The sequence below is a fragment of the Pan paniscus genome, chromosome 22 (assembly GCF_029289425.2).
Source record: "Pan paniscus chromosome 22, NHGRI_mPanPan1-v2.0_pri, whole genome shotgun sequence".
NCBI lineage: Eukaryota > Metazoa > Chordata > Mammalia > Primates > Hominidae > Pan > Pan paniscus.
The window spans coordinates 12,994,281-13,014,230 of record NC_073271.2 but is presented as its reverse complement, the minus strand read 5'-3'; the positions used below and the strand labels follow the sequence as shown (position 1 = coordinate 13,014,230).

Genomic DNA, 19,950 nt, shown 5'->3' with positions numbered 1-19,950 from the left:
TTAATTTTTATTTATATTTTGAGTTTCATTATCTTCATTTATACTTCTTTCTTTGTCTCTGTTAGGATGTCAACTTTCTACTATCTGTCAGGGTTTGTGCCAGCTCCTCCTTTATTCAACTTAATCTTCAGTGGCCCAGAAAAAACATACAGATAATCCAATCATAGAATAGTGTGAAGATGGCTTTCACCCCTTTAATATTTAATAAAAAATGAGTACTGCATATGTGTAAAGTGCTACACGAGAAATAGTTCCATGCCTTCAAAAAGCTTAAAATCTTGTAGAAATGATAAAACATGTGAAAAAGTTCTTTAACATAAGGCCAAATGTTTTTCCTCTGATGGCTTATGACAGTTAAGTCATGTGTACTTTTAAAAGTGTAAAGTGCTGGTCATAACTGAGAGCAGTTGTAAAAAGGAGGTTGGGTGAGAAGGGGTGAAAACAAAATCTGAAGAGTTTCATGTACACCTAGACACTGGTGGGTAAAAATTTCACAATCCTGTGAAATATTTTAAAATTTATTCTGTTCCTAAAGTATTACAAAAATCACATACTAGATGGAGTATGAATTTCAAGGCTGTGTCTGACATTCCAATGATGTAATATCTAGAAGGCTACAAAAAAAGTAAGCAGTCACTCTAGTGTTTGCTCTATGGTGGCTCATAGGCAGTAACATATCCCACTTTGGGCAGAAGATAGAAAGGAGAAAACACAAAGCTAGGTGTAATGTATATACATCAATAAATTTATTATTTGCATATTTTTGATAGAATAATTCAAGTACGCTATCAGGTACATTATGTGTCTTGACCATGTTTTCAAAATATTTTTGAAATGGATTTCTAATGAACAAATCCCAGCACTACTTGGTCAAATCTGTGTTTCCTTACTACTTGAAAATGGAGTCAGGCATAGTGGCACATCCTTGCAGTTCCAGCTACTTGGGAGGCTGAGGTGGGAGGATCACTTGAACCCATGAGTTTGATTAAAGACTGGGTGATACAGTGATACCCATGTCTCAAAAAAATGCTTTTACAGAAAAATAAAAATGGAAAGTGATATGACAAGGGAAGAATGTGTGTACATAAATGTATTTGTGCATGTCTATATGTATATATGTGTGTATGTATACAATTAAACAATTACAACTTTTTATATTATGTTTTCAATTTAAAAAGAAGACTATCTTTCTATTTGTTATTTTAAGATAGAAAAGAGAACTAGATTAGCAAAGCTAAAAGTAATATTTAGATATGCAGAGTATATACTTTTTTGTTTTTTGCTTTTTTTCAATCCAGCAACTTGAAATCAAACTTGTTTTTGGAAACAACTTTGTCTATAGTAGAGCTGGGGTCAGAATTGACTTCCGAATTTCATTTGCATTATTTACTTTACAGACAATGGATCTGTGATCATAGTGTTTAACTACAGATATGTGAATTTGATAAAGATGATAGTTTATCTAGAAACTTATCTAGATAAATTTACCTAAAAATGTATCTAGATAAATTTACCTAAAAATGTATCCAGATAAATTTATCTAAAAATGTATCCAGATAAATTTATCTAAAAATGTAACTAGATAGATCTAGATGATAGTTTATTTACCTAGAAATTTATCTAGGATGTGGAGAATGGATCTATTTAACTATTTAGCCTGAGCTTCTGAAATGATAACACGTGCATGTGTGTTTACAAAGATTTCTTACATATGTTGAGCAAGCATGATTAATATGTTTCATTTCAAAAGGTTATTGCTCAGACTAACTACAAAATGCCTTTCTCCATGTACATAATAAGCAGCATCTAATTTTACACTTATAAAGTCTTGTTGTGATGTATCAGAATTTTTTTCAGAAATATCCCCTCCTACTACCTTCACTATCATTTGTCCAAATTATTACTGAAATTCCTTTTTTCAATAGAAGTGATATATTGTAGAAGTGTTTTATTCTACAGTTTCAGATATTTATGCTTGTTAGTAGTAAGTAAAAAATAAGTATCAACTTAATTTAACAAAATGCTTCTTCAAAGCTTTTGATAAAATCCAAAATCCTTTCATGATAAAAACCCTCAAGAAGCTAGACATTGAAAGAACATACCTCAAAATAATAGATGCTACCTATGACAAACTCACAACCAACATCATACTGAATGGGCAAAAACTGGAAGCATTCCCTTTGAGAAGTAGAACAAAACAATGATGCCCACTCTCACCACTCCTGTTCAACATACAACTGGAAGTGCTAGCCAAAGCAATCAAACAAGAGAAAGAAATAAAAGGCAGCCAAATAGGAAAATAAGTCAAGCTATCTCTCTTCATATATGATATGATTCTTTATTAGAATCATAATTATTATAATAGTGATTATTTTAATAATCATAATTATTTCCATTATAACTAGTGGAAAACCAAAGAGGCCACCAAAAGACTCCTGGAACTGATAAATAACTTAAATAAAATTTCAGGATAAAAAATAAATGTATAAAAACCAGTAGAATTTCTATACATCAATAAAGCTCAAGCTGAGAGCCAAATTAAAAATGCAATCCCATTTACAATAGTCACACAAAAAATAAAATATTTCCGAATACATCTAACCCAGAGTGTGAAAGATCTCTACAAGGAGAACTACAAAACACTACTAAAAGACAAAGAAATGGAAAAACACTCCAGGCTCATGGATTGAAAGCATCAGTATCGTTAAAATGGCCAGACTGCCCAAAGCAATCTACAGATTCAGAGATATTCCTATTAAACTACCAATGTCATTTTTCACAGAATTAGAAAAAACTATTCTAAAATTCACATGGAACCATAAAAGAGCCTAAATAGGCAAAGCAATCCTAAGCAAAATGAACAAATCTGGAGGCATCACAATGACCTGACTTTATACTATAAGGCTATAGTAACCAAACAACATGGTCCTAGTAGAAAAATAGACACAAAGATCAATGGAACAGAATCAAGACCCCAAAAATAAAGTGGCACACCTACAGCCTATCTGATATTCAACAAAATTGATTTGAAAAGTAAGCAAGGGAGAAAGGACTTCCTATTCTTGATGCTGGCTAGCCATATGCAGCAGAATAAAACTGGACCTTTACTTTTCACCATATACAAAAATTTAACTCAAGATGAAATAAAAATGTAAATGTTAAGACTTCAAACTATAAGAATGCTAGAAGAAAACCTAGGCGACACCATTTGGACATTGGCCTTGGGAAAAAAATTTATGACTAAGTTCTCAGAAGCAATCACAACACAAACAAAAATTGACAAAGTGGGACCTAAAGAGCTTCTGCACAGCAAAAGAAACTATCAACAGAGGAAACGGACAACCTACAGAATGGGAGAAAACATTTACAAATTATGCATCAAACAAAGGTCTGATATCCAGGATCTATATGGAATTTATACAATTGAATAATTTAAAAAGCTATTAAAAAGTAGGCAAAAAACATGAACAGACACATCTTGAAAGACATACAAGTGGCCAAGAAATATATGAAAAAATGCTCCACATCACTAATCATCACAGAAATGCAAATTAAAACCACAATGAGGTACTGTCTCAGGCCAGTCAGAATGGCTATTGTCTAAAAGTAAGAAACAACAGATGCTGCTAAGGCTGCGGGAAAAGGGAACACTTACACACTGGTCATGGGAATGTAAATGAGTTCAGCCACTGTGGAAAGCAGTCTGGTAATTTCTCAAAGAACCTGGACTATCATTCTACCCAGCGATCCCATTACTGGCTATATAGCCAAAAGAAAACAAAGCATTCTATGAAAAAGACACATGCACTGGCATGTTCATCAGAGCACTATTCACAATAGCAAAGACATGGAATCTACCTAGGGGCCCAACAACAGAGGACTGCATAAAGAAAATGTGGTACATGGACTACTATGCAGCCGTAAAAAAGAATGAGATCCTATCCTTTGCAGCAACATGGATGCAGCTGGAGGACACGGTCCCAAGTTAATTTTTTGCCAAATAGAAAACCAAATATCACATGTTTTCACTTATAAGTGGGAGCTAAATATTCGGTACTCATGGACATAAAGATGGCAATGATAGACACTTGGGACTCTAAAGGTGGGAGGAAGGGAGGAGGTCAAGGGCTGTAAAACTAGCTATTGGGTACGAGGCTCAGTACCTGAGTGATGGGATCATTTGGCCCCAAACCTCAGCATTATGCAATACAGCCAGGTAACAAACCTGTACATGTTACCCCTGGATCTAAAATAAAAGTTGAAAAAAAAAAAAGCACAAAAGTTGGTTTTAAATCTATGGAGTTACTGTGGAAGGGAGTCTGCACAGAAAAATGAGCATACTAGCATGCCCTGCCTCATTTACCGTAATAAATTTCACAAGAGGCTGGAACATTGTGTGAAAGGATTCTATAGAAGAGATTGCCTGTCAAAACTAAGGGTAGACGAGATAACCTGAACCCCTTTTTGCATTGTAACCTGGGGTAAGCCATTTAGTCAACGTGTGTTCACTTTCCTCTCCTTTGCAATAAGAATAAAAGGAAATAATTACCTAATTGGGTCATTGAAATAATTAAATAAAAATATATTCATCTAAAAGAGTCAGAACATGTCTAGCACATACTAAAAATTAAATATTAGCCATTACAGTCATTTTTTTACACCTCAGGACTTTATACCTACATTGAAAATATTTATAAACAGAAAGCTATCTAGAAAAATTTCTCAGCATCATTTCTTAAAAAGGGTGATGATGCTACCATTACACATTTATATCATGTACATTATTGTACATCTATATGCACATATTACATGACTGTACATTTATATGATGCTACATATATTATGTCAGTTCATACCTTTGAAAGTTTAGCAGGGTAGATGCTATTATTCTCTTTTACAAATCAATAAACTGAAATAATACTTACTTCAAGTAATAAACAATAGCCATGATGTAAAACCCAGGATCCGTGCAACCCAAGGGCTAATTTTGTTCACTGAGTGTGCTTTTCAGGGAAAACATATATTCTATTGCATTTTTCTTCCTTTATCTCTTCCTCTATTTCTCTCTCGCTCCAGCCTGCCTGCCCCTATGAGGGTAATGGAGATAAGAGGAGGCATACAATATAAAATGATTTTCTCTGTATAATTTTATAGAACACTTTTTTTTTAGTCTGGTTTAGATCACTAGATTTTTAAGCGGGGAGTAAAATTCACTGAAAATAAGTAAAAGTAAAGTTTGAGTTTGGCAAAATCCGGATTATCTGGATGGACTGTTTGCTTGTGCAGAAAAGAACAGGAAGAATGTTCAGAGTTCTGTTTTACAATAACTTCTGGAAAAGCATTCAGTGAGAATTTAAGTAGAATCATAATAAACAAACATACCAAAAGATGGCTTTTTTAAAAAAGGAATTATTTTCCCAGCCTGGGCAACATGGTAAAACCCTGTCTCTACCAAAAATCCAAAAATTTTGGCTGGGCATGGTGACACGCACCTGTAGTCCCAGCTACTCAGGAGGCCGAGGTAGAAGGATTGCCTGAGCCAGGGAGGTGGAGGTTGCAGTGAGTCAAGATCCTGCCACTGCACTCCAGCCTGGGCGACAAATTAAAAATTCTTTTTTTGCAACAAAAGGCCTAATTTTAAACAGTATTTTGTATATAGATGTTTTTAATATAATTTGGAATCTCCATGATTACATTTTATTCCATTTGAATGTAATTGATTAATTTTTGTGATGTCATTTTGTTGACGACTTCCCCAAAGATAAATTAACTGTATAAATAATAATGGGACTGTATGTATTATTAAAGAGGAATAAATGAACTTAGATATCTGTATAACCACTTTCAATGGAATCTTGAGGCTGAGATCTAAATTCAATCAATATCTCTATATAAGCTAAGGTTAAAGTTTTTTGTAAGCCACAAATAACATGTAGGATTCTTAAAGAATCTACTAAGAACTTAAAGAAATTTACAAGATAAAAACAAACAACCCCATCGAAAAGTAGCCAAAGGATATGAACACACACTTCTCAAAAGAAGACATTTATGCAGCCAAAATACACATGAAAAAATGCTCATCATCACTGGTCATCAGAGAAATGCAAATCAAAACCAAAATAAGATACCATCTCACACCAGTTAGAATGGCAATCATTAAAAAGTCGGGAAACAACAGATACTGGAGAGGATGTGGAGAAAAAGGAACCCTTTTACACTTGGTGGGAGTGTAAACTAGTTCAACCACTGTGGAAGACAGTGTGGTGATTCCTCAAGGATCTAGAACTAGAAATACCATTTGACCCAGCAATCCCATTACTGAGTATATACCCAAAAGATTATAAATCATTCTACTATAAAGACACATGCACACATATGTTTACTGTGGTACTATTCACAGCAAAGACTTGGAACCAGCCCAAATGTTCATCAATGATAGACTGGATAAAGAAAATGTGGCACATATACACCATGGAATACTATGCAGCCATAAAAAAGGATGAGTTCACGTCCTTTGCAAGGACATAGATGAAGCTGGAAACCATCATTCTCAGCAAACTATCACAAGGACAGAAACCAAACACCGCATGTTCTCACTCATAGGTGGGAAGTGAACAATGAGAACACTTGGATACGGGGCAGGCAACATCACACACTGTGGCCTGTTGCGGGGGGGTGCTGGGGGAGGGATAGCATTAGGAGAAATACCTAATGTAAATGACAAGCTGATGGGTGCAGCAAACCAACATGGCACATGTATGCCTATGTAACAAACCTGCACGTTGTGCACATGTACCCTAGAACTTAAAGCATAATAATAAAAAAAGAAAATCACAATTGCAGCAATGCAAATGCACTCCAAGAGTCTTTCTCTATAGACCGTAACAGAGTAAAAAAATACAAAACAGCATCTACAAAAAGCTGTTAATTATAATTTCCACAACGACTAAAATGTTATTTCAACTTACTATGCCATGAATTTATAGCTTTTTTTAAAGCAAACATCACTGAAGGATAAATTATCTATTCATCATTATTAGTAAACTAAACATCATAAAATATTACTACAAAGAACTTGCACACATTATGGTTTTGATTAGTGTTTCCCAAACTTAAATTATCAAACAGCAGTTAGATGGGATTACTTACCAAAGTATGAAAAACATTGTGATAAAGTCAAACATTAAAGAGACGAAGTGCATTGTGAATCCCTAAAGGGAATATATCTGACAATGTTTAAAGGATATATTCGACAACATAACTGTTTTTTTAAAAAAAAAAATGAGCTATCTCATTAGACTAATGTTATGTTGAGTTCATTGTTAATGATAATGAATTGGTAAATGGATAATTTCAGCAAAATATTTACTTTCAATTGGGCCCTTCCATCATTATTTGTAGGCATTTCCAAACAAAGCATTTCTTCATGATCATGATATTTGTGATCACAATGTGGCAGACATACTGGGAACCAACTACCCTTAGAAATCTGGGAGACCATGAGGAAAGACCATCACACTGCAACAGAGATACATTCATTCTTAGTAAGTTCACAAGTTTCTATCTACCACAATGGACATACAGTCTAAGTCTCAGTTTCTGGCATTTTTCTTGGTTTTCATCCTACACTGGCCATTTATCCAATTTAAAAATAAAATATATAGTTGAAGATGGGGGTGGCAGGAATTATTTTCCACTCTTGATTTTTTTTTTCATATGGAACAATCCAGGCCTCTCTCCTTCTCTCACTCAGTGTTAACCAGTGGCCCAATCTGATTTATATGTTTGTAAGAAAAACAATCTGTCCATATATGACAACACTCCCTTTCTCTTCCCTTTTTCTCCTTGGGGATGACCTTCCTACAAAAAGCGTTATCAGGCCACAAAGTGAGGCCGGTCGCACTGGGGAGACCTGTGTTTTCTTACTCTATGTTGGTGGGAAATGTCTCTAATTCTGAGGTTAGTGTTAAGGAGCCCATTTACATGTGGGTCTAAACTACATCCTCTAGTCTTTATCTAAAACGAATGTGACATTTTGGCTTTCCATCTGCTTTCTCTCCTCCCTCCTTTGTCTTATTTCACAGTTGATTCAGAACTCTTCATCCAACCCCTTAAAGACCTTTACAATCTACCAAGGAAAAATCAACGTGTGGGAATGACAGGGATTTTGCTTCCCTTGCCATTTGAAATAGATTCTATTTGTGGTTATGAATTAGCTATTTCCCATGTGCTCGTTAGGTAATTCCTAATATTACTTATTCCTCAATGTTTCATTTGAGGCCACAGAAAGTTTCCTGTGTGTCTTTTTGTAGGAGTGCTGAGTTCATAACTAATGCTTCTCTTCATACATTAACAAGCAGATGCTGTATATAGTTTGAAGATGTGTTCTGGACCTGTTGAAGTTACTTTCTCTTGCCCAGTTTCTTATGGTCAGTGGCATGCATCCATGAGATACTTGGCCTGGGTTTGAACTGCAATCTACGACCCAGGAATAGAGCAAAACTCACCAGCCCACGCAGAGATCAAACCCAGGCTTTGGCCTCATTAGCTCCATGATTCAACCAACTGAGCTAATTAACCACAGATGTGCAATTATTACCAACTGCTGATTCCACTTCTTGAAGAATTATAAGTCGACAAATTGTATCAAAATGTATTTAGAAGAAATTTGGATGGGTTGTATTAAATATATTTGCAGAAGTAAAAAAATTCTAATTTTTCCCCTAAAATTTGAATATCATTGTGGTAACTACATACAAATAAAAAACAAACCTAGAATAAAAAATACAATGATGCATCCTTTCTCCCCCAACTCCTCATCACACACACACACAGACACACACACAGACACATATACACACAGTTGTGTACAAATGTCCAGTAGCATTTATAAGCTCTCCCATGGATATCCGGTATTCTATGGTTATATCAACAGCATGTTTGCAATCAATTCACTTTGTTTTCATTACCATTTTCTTTTATTTATGAATCAGTTCCTTAATTTCTTCCTAAAAATCTTACACTCTACAGTTTGTTCATTCACTCACCATGCACCTTTTTATTTCTGTTTTTGCATTCTTTCTTCTTGCTATTATAGACTGATGGAAACATTCTTTTATGACAAAATGAACAATTTCTTGAAAAAAATGTAGTAAATGTTAATAAATCTAGCAAAATAATTTTTCCAATACAAATTACTACTGACACAGTGTCCTGAGAATACTCATCTACACATCGTGTGATTTGTAAAAACAAATAAACACAAATCAAAATATATTAAGTGGTTGCTCCATGGTGCTTAGGCTACTTCAAAGACCTGGACTACATTATAAGCATTAAATTGAAGGTGAAAAATGCCTTGTACTCCTATACATTGTTTTGTTTTTCCTATTTTGTTCTTTGATTACAAAATAATAATAAGATTTTGTGCCCTTTGAGCTTAAGAAACACATACAAGTTTTTTAATGATATTCTCTGAATGAAAATTAAATTATAAATAAGTACATTATAATTAAAATATAATAAATTATATTTAAAAGTTCTAACTTGTGAAATTTAAATATAGTTTCTCACACTGATCTAAACTTTTTGCATGGAAGTAGATTATTTATATGAGCAATTATCAGATAAACTTTGTGCTCATGTTTAGGGTGAGAATTTCCACCAAGTGTAGTGGCTCATGCCTGTAATCCCAGCACTTTAGGAGGCTGAGGCAGGCAGACCACTTGAGGCCAGGAGTTCGAGACTAGCCTGGGCAACATGGTGAAATCCTGTCTCTACTAAAGACACAAAAATTAGCTGGGCGTGGTGGCGTACGCCTGTAGTCCCAGTTACTCAGGAGGCTGAGGCATGAGAATCGCTTGAACCCAGGAGGCAAAGGTCACAATGAGCAGAGATTGTGCCACTGTACTCCAGCCTGAGTGACAGAGTGGGACTCTGTCTCAAAAAAATATAAAACAAAAAATAAATTAAAAAGAATTTCCAGTTCCTGGTTTGAATCTATACCAACTTCTATTAATTCAGCGTAGTTTTTTAAAGATACATCCATTTTGAGACTTTTTCTTTCAAATAATTACTTAATTTTTTGTTTTCTTTTTAGTATGTATAATCTGGTACTGTCAATTCTTGGTCCTTGTCATTTGATTCAATTTTTAAACTATGCTTTATACTTTGTTCAATAATGTTCATTTTCTGAAGTGGTCATCAAAGATATCAAAATGCTTATTAAATATTGCTGTACTATTTATGCATCATTTGTTATTTTGAGTGTTACAGAAGCCTGTGATGTCTTCTCCCTCATCCCCAGGATCCCGGCACAGCTTCACTTCTTCCATCTTTATGTTCACCTCTAAATTACCTACAACTTTCTCTTCATCATTAACAAAGAAGTATTGTTTTGTTCTTTAGGTAAGTAACCTCCGCTTTAATGACTATGTTATAATTATCATCATATCTGCAGGAAAATAATAGACAAATTGTACCCAAAACAATGAACTCTCTATAAAATTTACGTCTTATTTTCCCCCTTAAGCTTTGTTAGGTATTTTACAGCCAGGGATGATTAAACTACTTGTCAGGATCATACTAAAGCTCCAGTACAATTTTTCTGTAGACAAGTACAACCCAGAAAGTGAAGTTTTCTTCTCCGCCTTTAAAAATGAAAGCACTATATTGCCAAGAGAAAATTCCTAGACATTTTCAAATGTGGGTTTCTAATGTCTTTCTAAAATAGAAGTTGCAACCAGAAGGTCAAAGAGCCCTAATTGCTTCATTCAATAAAATTCATACAATATTTTACTTATATGTCTAGAATTCCTCCCTGATCAACAACATAGAGATAATTTGATTACAGCAATATAACCAATAAAGATCTACTTTGTAAAAATCATGCTTTTCAGAGAGGCTTAGCTGGCCAGAATATACTAATAATGGATGCACAGAGACTTGGTATAAAGTTGTCTAAATGTCCAAGGGGAAAAAAAGCATATTAAAAGCAATCTTTTTTAGATTGCTCATTTGGATAACTTACTTGTCAATTTATTGACATAAGGAAATCAGTCATCAAAACAGGACAGATGGAATTGACCAGGCTGTTGCTGACAAAATTATGTGACATTGATACAATCAATACAATACGTGAAAACAATATATATTGACGCTTAGGTTAGAGGCTATATAGCAAAAAATAACACACAATTGTTAAGGCTCTTTGATACAGTTCTAAAAGCAATCAAACAATAGCAAATATTGTTTACAACATTCACACTCCAATTACAAAATGGGCCTCATCCTTCCAAAGAGCAGGAAATAAATTTTCTATTTAATAGAAGGAATTCTCATGCTTGTATTGCTGAACCCCATAACATCATAAATGACCCCTAAATGGCATTCCAATTAATTAGTATGAATCAATACTTTAAATATATAAAATGTACTCCTTTATCATTCATAAGATTCATATCAGAATCAACTCTATGTCTTCATCAAATTTGCTATAAGTTTAATTTGGACCTCGTATTCTGACAATCTACAGAATTAGTGAGAAGTTCAAAAGTGTTCATCAACACAGAACTCAAAGACAAATTCTGTTAGTTTACCTTTCTGCCATCTTCTGGCAGCTAGCTTACCTTCCATACTATACATAGTAGATTGGTTCAGTTGTTTAGTAGATGGCATTAATAACACTATTGGAAGATGGCAACCATTATGTATCAGCTGCCTTCTTCTATATGATGGATACAGAGCTTTCAGTCCCAAGCCATCAAATGGATCACCAATTCTTACTAAGAATCTCAAAAGTACCAGCTATTGTTTATAATGGGGATGGGCTGAGAGAGCATGTGTCTGTTTCAGCAAATTTTTCTGCAACTGTTGGAAAATAATTCAAAGTACATGCTCTTAGTGGATTATAATAGTGGATAGTACTATGTAGTACTATCTTTGCATAAGCAGGACAATGTGGATTTTTAAATAATGCCTTTAACAGAAAGATAAGGAATACATTAATGGTAACCTATTTTGCCCATGGAACAAAACCGACAACTGTCAGACCAAACATATAAGGGTAGTTATAAGATTAAAATATAGATATACAGTGTTATTATAAATTAAATGCCTCAGGTATCCTCTCCTTTTCAGTGTTCTAATTGCCACCACCAAAAGCTAAAAGCTTATCATTCACTTCACACCTGCATTCCTGGAAATGTTTCCTGTGGACTTTCAAAGCTTGAGCTGCCTCCAGATTCTCTCTCCACCCTCCAACTGTCACCTATATATTGCCTGTCACTTCTGGAATAATCCATATTAAACGCTGCTTTCATTATATTGTAACTCTGCTTAAAAATCGATTTTGGTGCCCTATTTCAGACAACATCAAACATAAAACTATTCTATCTAGATGTCAAAGCCATACATAAGCTGTTTCCATAATACTCATCTGATTTATTTATTTATTTATTTTTACTGGAACATACCAATAAATACTTCAGGGTTACCTTCTCACTGCCATATCATTGGAAACTGCATTCTTTCATTCATGAGCTTGCCTTCATACAAAGTGCCCTCCACTTTTACCCTCGTCTCACTAATAAAGTTCTACATAATCTTCAATACTGTAACCCTGATGCTTCCATGAGGCACTCGCTCATTATTGCCACTATCATTCGGCTCCACCTCCTGTCAATTCCTATAACTCTAATATCACTTCCTGGTGATTGACTTTTTAATATGCGAGATTCTTTTATGTCTTTTAGAGACATTTCCATAATTATATCAAAACACATTTGAAGAGAACTATGTTAATTATCAATCACTTTTATGATGACAAAAATGGTGTGGAAATACAGCAAGCACTCAAAAATTATTCATCACTTATAGTGCATTGTCACAAGCAATAAAAAACAGAACATGATATTTCTACCTATTTCTGAATTCATCTTGCTTTTCCAGTAATACAAGTGGTTTGCAAAATATAACAAAATATTTTTTGCTATGGAAGTTAATATTTGTTACAAGGTACTATAGGAGTTAAAACTCTTATATATAAAAACATTTGAATTTCCATACATATGTGTGGCTCAAAATTTCTGAGCAATGAGAAGATATGTAAACAGCTTAATTTCTGCTAACCCCAAGAGATACATTTGTCCCTTGTTTAAAAATGTAGAAACTGACAACCAAACACTACACATCACTTAACAATGTTTGCTATTTCCCCCAAAGTAGCACAACTATTTCAATAAATATGAGGAACTTGGCAATAAATTAACATTTAATAATTCTGCACTAAAGAATTATTTTTGGATTTCTGAAAAATATTTATTTTCTTTCTGATTCTTTTTATTCTTTTGAACCAAATAAGCTAGCAATTAAGGTTTTTCAACCTCTGTGATGAGTAACAGTACCACAAACCTCAAGGGTGATCAATTTTTGTTAAACTGCAATAATAGGTACTGGATAGAGTTAAACATTTAGAACTTTTTTGTGTGTGTGTAAAATTCTTAGTGTATTATTTTGTCTGGACATTTCTTTAAATGTCACTTACATTTCCAGAAAAGAACTTATATTGAAATTCTTGTAAAATTTTTACAGACTTTTAAAGAAGTGACATACTAAATTCAAAAGGTACAACACTTCTATTTTGTAGTTACTACTTTAAAAGCACAGGGATTACTGCCAAATTATCCCAACCAACCGAATATGTCATGCAGTAGAAACTCTCCTAGACAAATATCCAGCTTTTCTGGACCTCATTATTGCACTCTGTACACATGGCTTTATCCTGTCCATTCTTCCTTTACAATCGAATCTGTCTATCCAAATACTTATGCATATATAGCATGTTTAAGAGTTGCACATAATGAATATTGATATTAACATAGTTAATATTAACAATATTAATAATTGATAATATTGATGATAGACATTTTATTAATGTCTAATATTAATAAAATAGTGAGATACCTAGTACTCTGAAAAGAAATGCAGCTTAAAAATTGGTCAAAACACATAGAAGTGGGGGTTGAGAAATATGAGATCTGATATGACAATATGAAATGTAAGGAAAAGGTAGAAGTCATAGGATGGTCTAGGGAAACTAATGGAATATGGTTTTTGGTGTATGTTATGCAAAAGTGCAAAATAAAGAGGTGAGCTGTGGTAACCAATTTATTTCTTTATGTATTCATTTCAATGTTGTAGGATTATTCCCAGAAACCTAATATTTTTCTCACTTTAAATTTCAATTAATAATTTTCAAAAACAACCTCAAGCGGGGGTATTATCTGTTTCTTCATAGAATACAGGGGTACTGTTTATCTTTTATAAACTTTACTGCAGAGAAAAAGCTCAAGTACAGAAATAAATCAAGAAAATCCCATCAATCTACAATCACCTATTTAAAATATGTCTTCTTCATACTTTTTCAAATTACTCTGGGTGTTCAATTTAAAATTCTCTTTTTATTCTGAAACTCAGATCATTGACTTAGTGTAGCAATGAGTCTGATGAGTCTGTTTTGCTCCCAGCAATATTTCTTATAATTATATCGTTTTTTCTTTCTTTTTTTTTTTGACAGAGTTTCACTCTTTCTCCCAGGCTGGAGTGAAGTGGTGTGATCTCGGCTCACTGCAAGCTCCGCCCCTCCTGGGTTCAAGTGATTCTCCTGCCTGAGTCTCCTGAGTAGCTGGGATTATAGGCACATGCCACCACGCCCGGCTAATTTTTGTATTTTTAGTAGAGACAGGGTTTCCTCATGTTGGCCAGGCTGGTCTTGAACTCCTGACCTCAGGTGATCCACCCATCTCAGCCTCCCAAAGTACTAGGATTACAGGCATGAGCCACCATGGCGATTATATTCTTGAATGCCATTTTTTTGGGGCTCTATTTCATTCTCTCCTCACATTAAGAAGGGCAACATTCAGTTTTGTGTTACGAACTCAGTTGTCATTTCCAAGTGTCAAAGCAGACAGGATGGCAGCCTTGGCCAAAAGACAATGTCCTTTGAGATGAGTAAGTGCCAACTTCACCTCCACAGTTTCTGTATGAATGCCCTGTTCATTCTGAAAGGTGTGTTTTTTTTTTGTTTTTGTTTTTTTTTTTTTTTGCTTTGCTCTATTTAGTGAGCAACCTCCGTGTCTCTGTAAGAAAAGTATTTCTATGATTAAAGCATGTGTGCTTGATGCCAAAATTACCAAGAGGTAAAACAAAATATTTTTGGTGGGTTATGTTTTATTTTGTTTTTGGCTATATAATTTATATACAAAAAAAAAGTCCTTTAGGTGTTAATGAACATTGTGTGGCCTGAAGTGATGCAGTTTGGTGCCATCTAGCTAGATGAGTTTCTATTCTTCTTAAGTCCTCAGACCTCTCTATATTCCCTGAGTCCAGAATGTATTTTCTACATAATATCTCTTTTTAAAATTTTTTAAATAAAGCAAAAGTAATTCATAGTGATATGAGATAAAGCGCCAGAAATCTGTAATTTAAAGATGGAAACTGTCGCTTCTTTGAGAAGTAGGAAAAGATTCTAATAATCAACATTTGTCAAATTTGAGGATATAAATAAACAATACTCCAAATTGATACCGAGAATTACAGGAAACGAAATTTGTATGTTGAGAATGTTTACGCAAATTACATCTACTGTGGTTTCATAAATTATGAAAATAGTAGAAACGGAACTGAGAAAGTTGAACAGTTTTGTTTGTGTATGCATATTCCAAGCAGACAAAAGTACTAGAACGCAAGGAGGTCTAATCATTAGATTCAAGCAGGAAGACATAGGAGAAGCTGAAGAAAAAGGGTGATGGAAAAAAGAGACTAAATAGAAAAGGAGTAAAATTAAGAGAGTAGAGATAAAAAACTAATAAAAGCAGGCGATAGATTGTTTAAAAAGAGAAATGCTGTTATGAAGAAAACAAAAAAGATTTGCAAAACACAGTACTTAGGTTTGGAAAATTTCATTTTGTTTCAAATGGGAGTTACAGCAAAGAAAAATTGAGATTTGAACTGTTGAAAAGCCAACCTATGAGGCTTAGGATTTAATTTCAGACTCAGCTTTTCCCCATTTTCTAGCATGGAGGTTTTCTTTTTTCCCTTTTTTAAAAAAAGAGTCTTTGATCTTTTGCCTTAACGAGCCTAGTCAATATGTAAAGAATCAAAATTGTGAGTGCTAATGCCCTTATTTTGTTAAACCAAGTATTAAACATTGTACTATTTGTGTGGTCTGAACACTCAATTGGAATTGAACCTTGCGTGATTGAGGTGTTTGAAGACTCGGGAAATAAATGCTGTAATCAAAAAGGCGAAGTCATGTCTTGCCAGAAAGCCATTTTCTTTATTTTAGATGAATTAAGCTAAATAATAAAAACATCACTTCTTTCCAGCTAAGAGTAAACAAGAATTACATTTGACAAGGCAAAACCATTAATAAATATGGATCCTCATAACGCATCATATGGTCTGATAATCTAAATCAATAACTATACTTTCTTTTAGTCCACTATTATAAATTAATAAACACTTCAAAAATTCAAACTCTACCACTGTTTATTAAAAGAAGGACTACCACAATTTGCTGATTAACAAATGTAAATACTATATTAAGACATAAGTATATGTAAAAATGCAAATGTAAATATAGATATGTATCCAAATGTCATAGATGATATTAACAGATGGAAAAGAAAAACCTTTTGATTCATTTTCTAGTTTTGAAGTGACAGCCCTAAACATAAGCTAACAGAACTGATTATCAAAGCAATTGGTCTATTTTTTCATCAGTTATTTACTTATAAATTGAGTGCATATCTTAATTATCATGTTCTCAATTTTTTTCTTTGGGAACAAACATATGTTTGGCTGAACAGAAAGCATAGCATCAAGAATAAAACACTTGTATTCCAAGAATGCTACAAAAATAAATAGGGTTTAATGACTTCTATTTGGTTATGGTTATGCAAAGTTAGTTTGCATAATTTTTAAAATAAACTTAAATGTAGATATATGTAGAACAACCATACATACATTATTTTAAATAATCTTAATTTGTTCAAATGCTTAAAGTTATATACCTTTAAGCTATTTTTTGGTGACGCAGCAACCAAATTTCATAAACATTTCTGAAAAGCTCTGGACATGTAGACCTGAGGTTATTTTAAAACACAAAATATTAAAGAAATCTAATGGTTTGTAAATTAAATCTTAACAACAGTTGAACATGCTTTCAATGGCCTTTTAAAATGCCTGTCTCTCTCCTCTCTCTCTCTTCTTTCCACCTTCCACCGTGATGAGCAAAAAGATCATCACCAGATGCTGGTACACTAATCTCGGACTTTCTAGAATTTCCAGAATTGTGAAAAAATTAATTTCTGTTCATTATAAATTACCCAGCCTATGGTATTCTGTTATAGTAGCACAGAACAGACTAAGACAAAATTTTACATAAATGTTGGGGCATATTTGCCAAATATTAAACCATAGGTAGGATTTCAATTAGTAAAATGAAAAATAAAGTTATAGGGAAAGGGACTGAAAATTATACCAGCTTGACACAGTTATAAGGCATGGGAGGAAGAGTTGAGAAATTAAGTGACAAGAAAGGACATTGGGACTGGGCTGTAAAGAACAGGTCATCTGGACCATGCATTTGGAATTTGTTTTGTGAATAACTGGGAATCATTGATATTCTCTGCACAATGCAGTCAGAGTGTGCTGTAAGGAGAGCTTTGTGGAAGTAGTGGATTAGAGGCAATAAGTGGAAAGACGGGGGGCTAGAAAACCATCACAGAAAATGGTGTAAAACATGTTTAAAATTTACCATTAATTAGCATAAATGACAGAAACCTAGTTTAAAATGACAAATTACACACTTTAAATACTCATCTAATTAGCAGACATTAAACATTATGAGAATTTCCAATATTGGGGAGAGGTAAATTTGGAAATCTCACAAATTTCTCATAATAATATAAGTAGAGTACACAAATAGAAAAACAAAAAACCAAAAACATTAGATAGCTGATTCATTTGGAAGTAAGGAAAGATCTAATTTTTAAAGAGAACACTTACTTTTCTTCATGTAACTTATTGTCAAAGTCTTCTCGGAAATTTTTATCTTTTTCATGAATACACAAAGTCCTTATTTTAAATCTAAGATATCAAAAGCATTTATATTTTAATGTGTTCTTGACATTAAAAATACAAACTTTTTTTTTGCTCATGAAATTCTTAGCTGGAATTATATGTTAGTAATTGAATTTAAGGAGTGATTTATGTTTCGATACTAAATTAAAGACATATTCCATAAAAATATGATAAAGGTCTCTTGCTAAAAGTAGATCAAAGCAATATTAAAACAAGCAAACACTTATTTTAATTATATATTGCATCAAGAAACTCGTGAAAAATACGTCTTAAATGACATAATTGTTAAGTATTCATTCAAACAACTATACTGTTCCACCTTCTCTTGACCCCTGCCCTGTCCTCCTGAAAACAACATCTGATAGTTTAGAAGAAGAGGAGGGAGATAATTTTTGTTTAATCTCCTCCTTTAACTTAAATATGGGCATGTTGCATGTTTATGTAAAGCCCAAAACAGCATCAGAGAGTTTTTGTTTGTTTGGTTGGTTGGTTGGTTGGTTGGTTTTTTGAGACGGAGTCTTGCACTGACATGAAGAGAGTTGTAGGCCTGGGACGGCCATAGGAATGGGAGAAAGAAGGCTCTCAGAAATGACAATCATGAATTAGTGACTAAGAACCAGATGGAATCATGGAATCCTTGGTGAATAACTGAGTAGACAGATGACTGAATGGACCTGAGGTCCCCTACTAGAACTTAGACTAGACATCAGGCAAAATAAGGAGAAAGCCTGAATTGACTGTGGCTGGTTTTTACTACCTTGAGGACAAACGGGAACTTGAAATAAAAATTATGTTGAGATTTAATAAAAATAAAGTCAAATTTCTTGCAGAAGAGAATTTCCTCCTTTAGAAAAGTTTTTTCTTTAATTGTGTTACTTAAAAAAATTTTTTTTTCCATAGGTTTTTGGGGAACAGTTTGTATTTGGTTACATGAGTAACTTCTTGATTACATGAGTAAGTGGTGATTTCTGAGATTTTGGTGCACCCATCACCTGGGCAATAGACACTGAACCCAATTTGTAGTCTTTTATCCCTTGTCCCCCTCCCACCCTTTCTACTTAGTCCCCAAAGTCCATTGTATCGTTCTCATGCCTGTGCATCCTCATAGCTTAGCTCCTACTTAAGAGTGAGAACATAAGATGTTTGGTTTTCATTTCTGAGTTACTTCACTTAGAATAATAGTCTCCAGTTCCATCCAGGTTGCTATGAATGCCATTGATTTGTTCCATTTTATGGCTGAGTAGTATTCCATACATATATCACAATTTCTTTATCTATTCATTGATTAATGGGAATTTAGGCTGGTTTCATATTTTTGGAATTGCAAGTTGTGCTGCTAGAAACATGTTTGTGCAAGTATCTTTTTTGTATAATGACTTCTTTTCCTCTGGGTAGATACCCAGTAGTGGGATAACCGGATCAAATGGTAGTTCTACTTTTAGCTCTTTAAGGAATCTCCACACTGTTTTCCATAGTGGTTGTACTAGTTTACATTCCCACTAGCAGTGTAGCAGTGTTTCCTTTTCACCACATCCATGCCAACATCCATTACTTCTTGATTCTGGCAATCTTGGAAGAGTAAGGTGGTATTGCATTGTGGTTTTGATTTGCATTTCCCTGCTCATTAGTGACGTTGAGCATTTTTTTCATATGTTTATTGGCATTTGTATACTTATAGCCAACTGATCTTTGACAAAGCAAGCAAAAACATAAAGTGGGGAAGGGACACCCTATTCAACAAATGGTTCTGGGATAATTGGCTAGTCACATGTAGGAGAATGAAACTGGATCATCATCTCTCACCTC

The 19,950-nt window shown here is 33.9% G+C and overlaps 1 long non-coding RNA gene across 7 annotated transcripts in view; it reads right to left on the bottom strand.

The window, feature by feature from the left end:
* LOC106634210 (uncharacterized) overlaps positions 1-19,950 on the bottom strand; it is a 240,570-nt gene that overhangs the window by 132,726 nt on the left and 87,894 nt on the right. The gene's annotated exons all lie outside the window — the stretch shown is intronic.